Source organism: Geotrypetes seraphini, chromosome 3 (genome assembly GCF_902459505.1).
Source record: "Geotrypetes seraphini chromosome 3, aGeoSer1.1, whole genome shotgun sequence".
Classification (NCBI taxonomy): Eukaryota; Metazoa; Chordata; class Amphibia; order Gymnophiona; family Dermophiidae; genus Geotrypetes; species Geotrypetes seraphini.
This window is the reverse complement of record NC_047086.1, coordinates 220,296,196-220,306,547: the sequence shown is the minus strand read 5'-3', so window position 1 is coordinate 220,306,547 and position 10,352 is coordinate 220,296,196.

Here is a 10,352-nt window from a genome sequence, read left to right as displayed (position 1 = left end):
CCCCATGACGTCAGAAGCACGCGACAATCTAGCTGGAAGGAAAGGGGGGAGGGATAGCTGGCCCTTAAAAGTTATTTTTGATTTTTTTTTTAATTTGGCATTGATATATGAAATGTACAATGCACAAGGAGAGCACGGGGTTAATCCGCGATTTTCTCGCCATGCACATTACAAATCCGAGATTAACTCCCGCGCTCGCTATACACATTCTGAAAAAAATTCAAAAAAAAGATTTCTAACGCTTATGTACATGAAAGTTTACATATTTTTAAAGTTTAGATACATTTTGGATTTTTTGCAGGGTAGATATATATTTTGAATGGAGTTCTTAACATGCACAAGGCAGTTGCTAAGCAGGAATAGTCGGCGAGGATGTAAAGTGACTGGTTCTCAGCAGTTGAAACTTTTTGGATCGGAAAGGCCAGTCGTTTTGGACGAAATGGTTTCATGAATCGATGCCTTAAGAAACTTACATGCCTTTTTACTCATTTGCATGCGCAGATCGGATTGGGTGTGGATGGGGTCTGGAGGAAGGTTAGTGAATCAAGCCGTAGTTGGAAAGTGATCGCAAACCAATCAGTACATGATCGGTTTGCTTAGTGAATTTAGCCCATTGTAAATATGCTTCTTAAGATTCATTCTTACCAGAACAGATAACTCCTATGCAAATATGGGATCACAAACTAAAAGTACTAATATATAAAAAAGAAAGCCTAAGATTCAAGACTCTGCATGCAGTACAACCCCCCCAGAAAAAAAGAAACAAATGCATTTCTTCCTGAGCAGATTAAAATTCTCAAAATTGACACAATTCAAACATTATATTGAAAATAAAATTATTCCCCCTACCTTTGTTGTCTCCCTCCCTCCATGCTGTGCCTCCCTCTGGCGGGTGTCTTACCTTCTGGCTGGCTACAACCTGGCCGTTTTATGCGGCCCGTGGTCCGAATCGATGCCCCCGGTGTTATCTTGTGGCCGGCTCCCTCCTCTTCACAGCCGCAGTGTGCATGAAGCCATGTGCAGTGGCTCCTCGTATATCCTGCACCTGAACCGGAAGCCTTCTCTCTGATGTCGCAATGTCAGAGGGAATGCTTCTGGATGGGGCACAGGACGTTGCAGAATCTGGATTCCCTGCAAGGGCAAAATACTACATGGTCCGACAGTTTTGCCATTATGTAAAATCTTTGCCTGCAGCATCTTTGATTTTGGAGGTTGACGATCTTTTGGTGGATATGCATTACTCGTATGAGACTCCCATCGATCTTTCTCCACAGAAAGTTCTTGAAGTTTGTGTCTAAAAAAAATTCTCTAACATAGCTGTAAATTGGGGTGCAGATTTGGAGTATGTCATTACTTTCTCTGATTTATTTTGGCTTATATGCACTATCCATACTTGGGTGACTTTGACAGAACTGAGGGAATGCCAATATCGAATATTCTGTCATGCGTATATTTCCCAACATGGATTTTTTTCTCAAGGAGGGAGAGGCAATCAGACGCTGCTGGAATCGGAAGGTTTAAGGACCCGCAGCCCTTGCCGGACTTGAAGCAAGCTCTGGGTTTTTTTGGGTTTTTTATGCGGGCCCAGCCGGAGCAGGAGAAGCCTGGGAGGCAGGAATTAAAGTCCGTTGTGCTTCTTGGCTTTATCCTTTAGACGGCAAGAGCCGCTGCGGCCGACAGGCTCCGCGCCGCCACACGCATTCCTACCTGCGGGTCCCTACAGTGCACGGAAAATGGGAGCATGCAGGTGGAAGTGCGCATGCGCGCTTAGGGCTTTATTATATTAGATTCCCCTTCCTTTGGAAGGAAGAAGGTATAAAATATTTAGGTATTTGGATTCATAAAACGCTGGAAGAGACGATGAAAATAAATGAAAAATTATTTATTGCTAAAGGTCACAGAAATAAGTGAGCAATGGAACCCTTTACATCTGTCTTGGTGGAGGAGAGTACAAACGGTTAAGATGATGATTTTGCCTGTGGTTTGCTACCAAATGGGTATGTTGCCAGTGTTTTTTCAGGGGTCCTTTTACAAGAAGTTAAATAGCATTCTCACTAAATTTATTTGGCTGGGGAAAGCTGCGAGAATTGCATTAGTATCTTTACAAAAAACAATTGGGGCGGGGGTGGGGGGTAAATTTTCCCAAATTTTATAGGTGCCATCAAGCCTATATAATGCGTCAGGGTATGTATTGGATCCTCCCTGAGCTCATGGAAAATCTTCCAGACTGGTTATGGTTGGAATGGCAACTCCTGTCTCCATTGAGATTGGGTCACATCTTAAGTATCAAGTTATCTAGGCTGTATAAGGACAATAGAATTTTATTGGATACATGGCAGATATTAAAATTTATTAATAATTTAACACCTATTCCGATTCATAAATCCACCTGTCAGTCCCTTTGGCTAAACTCCAAGATTAAAATTGGCGGATTTAAGGTCATCTGGAAACATTGAATGAAGGCGGGCATACGTACTCTGGATGATACAGTATCAGATGGAAAACTGCTTGACTTTTCACGACAGCAACAAACATTTGGTATTGCTAAGTCTCAAAATTATAGGTGGTTGCAGTTGAAGCAAGCCATTCAGAAGGGGTTCCCTGACTGGCAAAATCTTAAAAATCAGTATAGTTTACCGGTCCTATTCTTCCAGATAGATTTCCTGGGTCATCAGTGGTACAAATTAATATCTGAATTTTTGAATAAGAAACTAAAGACTGGTCTTCGTGACATTTGGAGCATTGAGAAAAAGCAGCAGATTTCTGCATCTCAATGGCCACGAATTTGGACTGATGAGATGTACGGCGTCTGCATCTATGAGACAAACATGGATTTTTTTGTTACATAGATCTTTTTGGACCCCTGTTCATTTACAGAAAGTAGAAAGTTCCAAGTCTAATAGATGCTGGCACTGTCATCTTGAGGTAGGGACTTTGGATCATTTAATGTACTTATTGTCCCTTGATACTTGGGTTTTGGAGATCCATTTGGGGGTCAAGTGAATAAAATGTTGGAAAATCCAGTGCCATTGTCATACGATACCGTGCTATTTGGCATGTTAATGAGGGCTAAAAGCCAAATATCTTCCCAGAATAATAAACTTCTCTTTATTATGACAGGGGTTGCCATACAACTTATTATGAGAAACTGGAAAAGTTGGGATCGGTTCAATTATACTTTCTGATGGGAATCTCTATGCCACATGTTTAAAATGGAATGTATGATTGCTATACAGCAGAGACATTATAGAAAGTTTATGGATATTTGGGAATCATTGACAAAATTCTGTAAGGAATGACTGTTGATTTTTGCCCTTTGATCACCAGGGTGGGTGGGTGGGAAGATACTTTTAATTTGAGTGCAATTTTTGGATATGTAGAAAGGGGGGGAGGATGATATATGTATTTGTCATAGAATATAATTTTGATTGAATTTAAGTGCTGTTAAAATGTAAAATGTCTGTATAATATGTTGCACTTATTTTTGGCTTTAAAATGAATAAAGATTTAAAAAAATTTTTTTGTAATTACTCTTTGCTTTAATATCTTTTGTCATGTTGAATACTCTTTATACATAAAGGCTTGTGGATACTTCTTTTATGTTACAAGATATGGCGTTGTCTGCTGAAAGTTAGGCACTGGCAGGGGTGCCTGCTGGTGCCTAACTTAAGCATTTTAATTTGTTTAATTGATTGTACTATTAAAAATCAATTTAAAATAGATTTTAAAAAATTAGGTGCCGCTAGTGATGCCGAAGCTCGGAAGTGGGTGTGTTTAAGGGCAGCATCAGATGGAGATACTGTATAACTAGGGATAGGGATGGAAAAAGGTGATGCTAGACACAGGTGGGGGATATGGACAGAAAGGGGCACTACTGGACACAGAGACTGAATAAGGACAGAGAGGGCCAATGCTGGACTTGGGGAGCAATCTAAACACAAGAGAAATGCTGAATATAGGGAGAGTATAGGGACAGAGACAAAGAGGGAAATGTATGATGGGCATGGAAAAGGAAAAAATGTAAATGGATTTAGAGGAGGGAAACATGAAAAAAATATTCTGAACCAAATTCTCCCTGCCAGGCTCTGCACCCAACCCCACATTCCTTGCCAGGCTCTGCATCCTGTACCCCCCTCCTTGCCAGGCTCTGTACCCTGTCCCCTCTCTGGTGGTCTAGTGGTAGGCCGGGACAGGACAGGCAGGCCTAGTGGCTGGCAGGTAGGTAGGCAGGCAGGCAGGGGCCACCCCCCCCTTACCTTAATTCCTCAATGCAGTGTGATCAGAACTGTCATAAGAAATTGCTCCACATCTCTGGGAGAGCTGCCTAGGATTGGGGTAGCTGAAGAGCGTGGAGCTGGAGCTGATGGCTCCTCTGTGGCTGAGGACATGCTGGGGCACCGGCCTGTCCAGAGGCAGCACCGGCAGCTGGTAACATAGGGTACTTCCATTGAACAGGTCTCCAAGCGAGGACCCGACCTGCAACTCTCCCTGGTTCCCCTCCAAAAAAATAAAAGAAACACGCATACCCTGCCCTCTTAAATTTTATTTTAACATATGGGGTTCTATACCGACAAAAAAAGTCGGTTGAAAGGAAATCAAAATGAAACGGACACAATTATCTTTAAAATAAGTAAAAATCCAGACGGCACTAATGAAAGAAAACTCGGCCCAGGACCTGCCCCTTCCCCTCTCTCAGTTCCAGGCCGGCTAAGGCTGCTCTTTATTAGTCAATAGGTGCTGTGTGTGCTCGACTGTTCCAGCCCCAGTTTCTCACCTCGTGGGCCGGGTGGGAAGCGCAGCCGATCTGCAGCATGGTGAGAAGGGTGAGTGCTGGCGGCGTGATGGCTATATAACGGTGGCTTCTCCTCCATCACTGAGCAGTGCAGGGACAAGGCAGGAAACGAAAAGCTCACGCCTGCCTTCTGCATTGCTCTGACGCTGCTGCCACCGCTCAGGAGTCAGCCGGAGGGAAGGGCAAGAGGCTGAAAGCTCCTTCCCTACAGCGCTGGACCACCGGAGGAATTAAAGTAAGGGGTGGGTGGGTATTCACTCCATAAGACACACCCTTATTTCCATCCACTTTTGGGGGTGGAAAAAGTGCGTCTTATGGAGCGAAAAATACGGTAGCTAAAAAAACTGAGAAAAGCAGGAGACACAGGAACCAAAGCAAATGGAAAAATAACATGCTCAGATAAAGGTAGAAAAAGCAAAGTTGCTTGAAATCTCAGTAACCTACTGTGATCTGGAAAAATCAGGATGTGGAGGTATGTTTCCGTGAGATCCAAGGAAGCCAAAAACTCCCCGGGCACCACTGCTGCCACAACAGAACACACCGTGTCCAACCAGAAATGCAGAACCCGCAGGAAGGAATTCACTGCCTTCAGGTCCAGAATAGGTCTGCAATCTTCGGAGTCTTTCTTTGTCATGATGAATAAGATCGAGTATCTCCCAGAGCCCAAGTCTCCCCCTTTGGAACAGGTTCTAAGGCTGCCAGATCCAGCAACCTGCACACTGTGGCACGCTCCTTGTGGGCTATGTCCGGATTTCCCACAAAAATACAGAAAGAAGTCTGGCGGAGGTAGGAAAAACTACAGATGAAGGCCCTCCCTGAGCACCTCGAGGACCCACTGGTCCTAAGTTATCTCCTACCACTGCAGAATATAGGCCGAAAGCCACCCTCAAACCTGGGGGGGGGGGGGGGGGAGGCCTGCCAGACACCCGGCATCATAATTCTCTCCTGGGAGGGGCAGGATGAGAGTTGGAAGATTGTTGGCATGCTGCACCTCCAAAGGGAGGTCTGGAGGGAGCTCCAAAACGCTGTCCTGGCGAACTGTGAAAGGCGCTGGTAGGGACGAAAATTCAGCTGTTCTGCACCCCTGGTTGGAGGTTAGAGCCAGGGAGCACCGTAGGCTTGCGGTCCTGAACACTGGCCCTAAAGTCATCTAAACCCTGGCCAAACAAGAGCGAATCTTTAAAAGGTAACCTGCTCAGCGTAGCCTTAGATGAAGAATCACCTGACCACTGGCGAATCCATAGCATTCGCCGAGCGAAAACTGAAGAAGCTCTCAGCTTAGCAAAAACTTTCAAGATGTCATAGAGTGCGAGTCTGCCAAATAATTCACCTCGGATAACAGGAAGTCAGGATCACGAAGGACAATCTCCTCGGAATCATGCCCGAGCCAAAAAGGAAGTGGCTACAGCAGCTCGCACTCCCACTGCAGCGGAATCAAAGAGATGCTTGAGAACAAAATTCACCCTACTGCCTGAATATCCTTCAGGACAACCCCTCCATCCAAGTGTAGAGGTACACTTAGTGACCTGAGCCACAGCCGAACCCACCTTCGGTGTGACTAGGCACTTGGAGAACTCCGATGCCATGGGATACAACTTTGCCATGGCCCTTGCGCACTTCAGGGAACCCTCTGGGGACTCTCAGACTAAGAGCATTTCTGCCAAACCGCACTGTCTGGAAATGAAGCGGATAGCGGGGGCTCAGAACCCATGACTGAACATTCTGCCTGAACCGCATGATCTAAATTAAGTTTCAGTGTCCGCAGTCACTCCGAAATAAGGTCGGGCAGGCAGCTAGACTTGAAGAGCCTGTGCACCACCTGGTCATCCCCAAGGTCTCGGAACCCACTGTTCTGTGTATCCCCAAAATCTGCTAAGTTAGTCACGTCCGCGGACTCCGCCAAAGAAACAGGCAATAGCAAAGGCATAGACACAGAAGCAGAAACAGAAGCAATGGCGGGGGCTGGCCGCCTGCTTTCTGGCACCCCAGCAAAGGAACAAATCGACATGCTGGAATCCAAAGGTGGAACAGACTGATGACTGGAGTCTGAGTGGGAGAAACAGGCATAGCCCTTTTTCTTTTTCCATAAAAGCTTCTAAGGTCAAAAAATACACTTTAATAAAAATCCAAGATGGCCACTGCAGGTGCCAATTTTGCCCTAAAACGGCCCGGGAAAATCACAGGGAACCCGGAAAAACAGCAATTTTATGATTTTACAGGTTGGGGGGGAGGTGGAGGACTAGGGCATGTACAGAAACCACCCAAAAACCCCTTTTCAACACCCCCCAAAATCGCTATCTCGTGGGTACACAGACACACACAGAGACATATGCCGACAGTCGACAGAGAGAGAGAGTTGATGGTTCGGGAACTGGTATACCCAGAGGATACCGTGCAAGAAAATAGAGGGAAAGACTCACCAGATTACAAGCAAGAGAGATCGAAAAGGACACAAGAGGGAAGGAAATGCAAGAAAGGAAAAAGCGTAAAACTCAAGTGTATGTACACAAACACAAGGAGCCTTACAAATAAGATGGGTGAATTAGAAGCCATAGCACAAAAAGATAACGTTAACATCATAGGCATCACGGAAACATGGTGGCTGAGGAAAACATCTGGGACACTGTGCTACCGGGATACAAACTATAACGCAGAGACAGAGTGGCTCAAAAAGGTGGGGGCGTTGCCATATACGTCAAAGAGAAAATTGAATCTGCTGGAGAGAACACGCCACAACTGACGGATAAGTTAGAGTCTCTATGGGTCAAAATTTCAGGAACAAATGGCCTGGAAACGAAGATCGGCATCTACTACCGACCCCCAGGGCAGTCCAAAGAAATTGATGGAGAAATGACAGACGAGATTAAACGCAACTGCAAGGGAGGCAACACAGTCATGGGTGACTTCAACTATCCGGGAATAGACTGGAACCTAGGCACCTCTGTTTTTGGATGCTGTAGGCGATTGCTTCCTGGAACAACTTGTCAAGGAAAATACTAGAGGAAATGCAATTCTGGACTTAATTCTAAATGGCCTGCGAGGACCAGCACAAGAAGTAGAAGCAGAAGGGACGCTGGGAAGCAGCGATCACAATATGATCCGCTTTGATCTGGACGCAGGGGAGAAACATCGTTCCGAAACAACAACCACAGCACTGAACTTCCGAAAAGGGAATTACGAAGGGATGAGACTCATGGTAGGGAAGAAGATTAAGAAGAGGATAAGCACTGTAAAAACGCTAGAGCAAGCTTGGTCCCTTTTTAAGGACACAGTCACCGAGGCGCAAAATCTATATATACCGTATATCAACAAGGGATCCAAGAGGAAAAAGAACAAAAAACCGGCGTGGCTCACTGTAGATGTGAAGGAAGCGAACAGAGACAAGAAAACTTCATTTAAGGAATGGAAAAGGTTAAAAACGGATGAAAACTGGAACAAGCACAAACAACATCAACGCAGGTGCCATAAGGCGGTAAAAGGGGCCAAAAGAGACTACGAGGAAAAAATAGCCAAGGAGGCGAAGAACTTCAAGCTGTTCTTTCGATATATTAAGGGGAAACGACCCGCAAAGGAAGTGGTGGGACCGTTAGATGACCATGGAATAAAGGGAGCGCTAAAGGAGGACAAAGCAATCGCTGACAAACTGAACACATTTTTTGCATCTGTATTTACCGAAGAAGATGCACACAGCATACCGGAACCCATCAGGCTATATGCTGGAAACGAAGACGGAAAGCTGACAGGATTGACGGTCAGTCTAGAGGAGGTATGTAGGCAGATTGATAGGCTTAAGAGCGATAAATCCCCGGGACCGGATGGCATCCATCTGAGGGTCATCAAGGAACTGAAAGAGACCATAGCTGAACTGCTTCAACTAATAGCCAATCTGTCGATCAAATCGGGAAAGATTCCGGAAGACTGGAAGGTGGCGAATGTTACACCGATCTTCAAGAAAGGTTCGAGGGGAGATCCAGGGAACTACAGACCGGTGAGTCTGACCTCGGTACTGGGAAAGATGGTAGAGTCACTGATAAAGGACAGCATCATTGATCACCTTGACGGACACGGGCTGATGAGGACCAGTCAGCATGGTTTTAGCAAAGGCAGATCGTATTTGACGAACTTGCTGCACTTCTTTGAGGGAGTAAACAGACAGATAGACAAGGGCGATCCGGTCGACATTGTATATCTGGATTTTCAGAAGGCGTTCGACAAGGTTCCGCATGAACGACTACTTCGGAAAATTGCAAGCCATGGAATTGAGGGTGAAATACTCATGTGGATTAAAAACGGGCTGGAGCATAGGAAACAGAGAGTGGGGGGGGGGTAAATGGACAATACTCGGACTGGAAGAGCGTCACCAGTGGGGTGCCACAGGGCTCGGTGCTTGGACCCATGCTCTTTAACATCTTTATAAATGATCTGGACATAGGTACGACGAGCGAGGTGATTAAATTTGCGGATGATACGAAGTTATTCAGAGTAGAAAAGACGCAGGGGAATTGCGAAGATCTGCAACGCGATATAATCAAGCTCGAGGAATGGGCATCGACATGGCAGATGAAGTTCAACGTGGATAAGTGTAAAGTGATGCATGTCGGTAACAAAAATCTCATGCACGAATACAGGATGTCCGGGGCGGTACTTGGAGAGACCTCCCAGGAAAGGGACTTGGGAGTTCTGATCGACAAGTCGATGAAGCCGTCTATGCAATGTGTGGCGGCAGCAAAAAGGGCAAACAGAATGCTAGGAATGATAAAGAAGGGGATCACGAACAGATCAGAGAAGGTTATCATGCCGCTGTACCGGGCCATGGTACGCCCTCACCTGGAGTACTGCGTCCAGCACTGGTCGCTGTACATGAAGGACACGGTACTACTCGAAAGGGTCCAGAGAAGAGCGACTAAGATGGTTAAGGGGTTGGAGGAGCTGCCGTACAGCGAAAGATTAGAGAAACTGGGTCTCTTCTCCCTCGAACAGAGGAGATTGAGAGGGGACATGATCGAAACATTCAAGGTACTGAAGGGGATAGACTTAGTAGATAAGGACAGGTTGTTCACCCTCTCCAAGGTAGGGAGAACAAGAGGGCACTCTCTAAAGTTGAAAGGGGATAGATTCCGTACAAACATAAGGAAGTTCTTCTTCACCCAGAGAGTGGTAGAAAGCTGGAACGCTCTTCCAGAGGCTGTTATAGGGGAAAACACCCTCCAAGGATTCAAGACAAAGTTAGACAAGTTTCTGCTGAACAAGAATGTGCGCTGGTAGGGCTAGTCTGAGTTAGGGTGCTGGTCTTAGACCAGAGGGCCGCCGCGTGAGCGGACTGCTGGGCATGATGGACCACTGGTCCAACTCAGCAGTGGCAATTCTTATGTTCTTATGCAATACAATTCAATGGCAAGCCAGCAATACACAGTGCAAGCAAGGAGATTAGTACCTCAGGAGCTGAGAAAACCTGGATTTCAGGTCTTCTGACCACCTCACCTTCCCTGTCACCTCAGACAATGACCACTAGGACCCCTCTGGGAACTTAGGGAAGACACGCAGTCCGGTTCCTATCCCA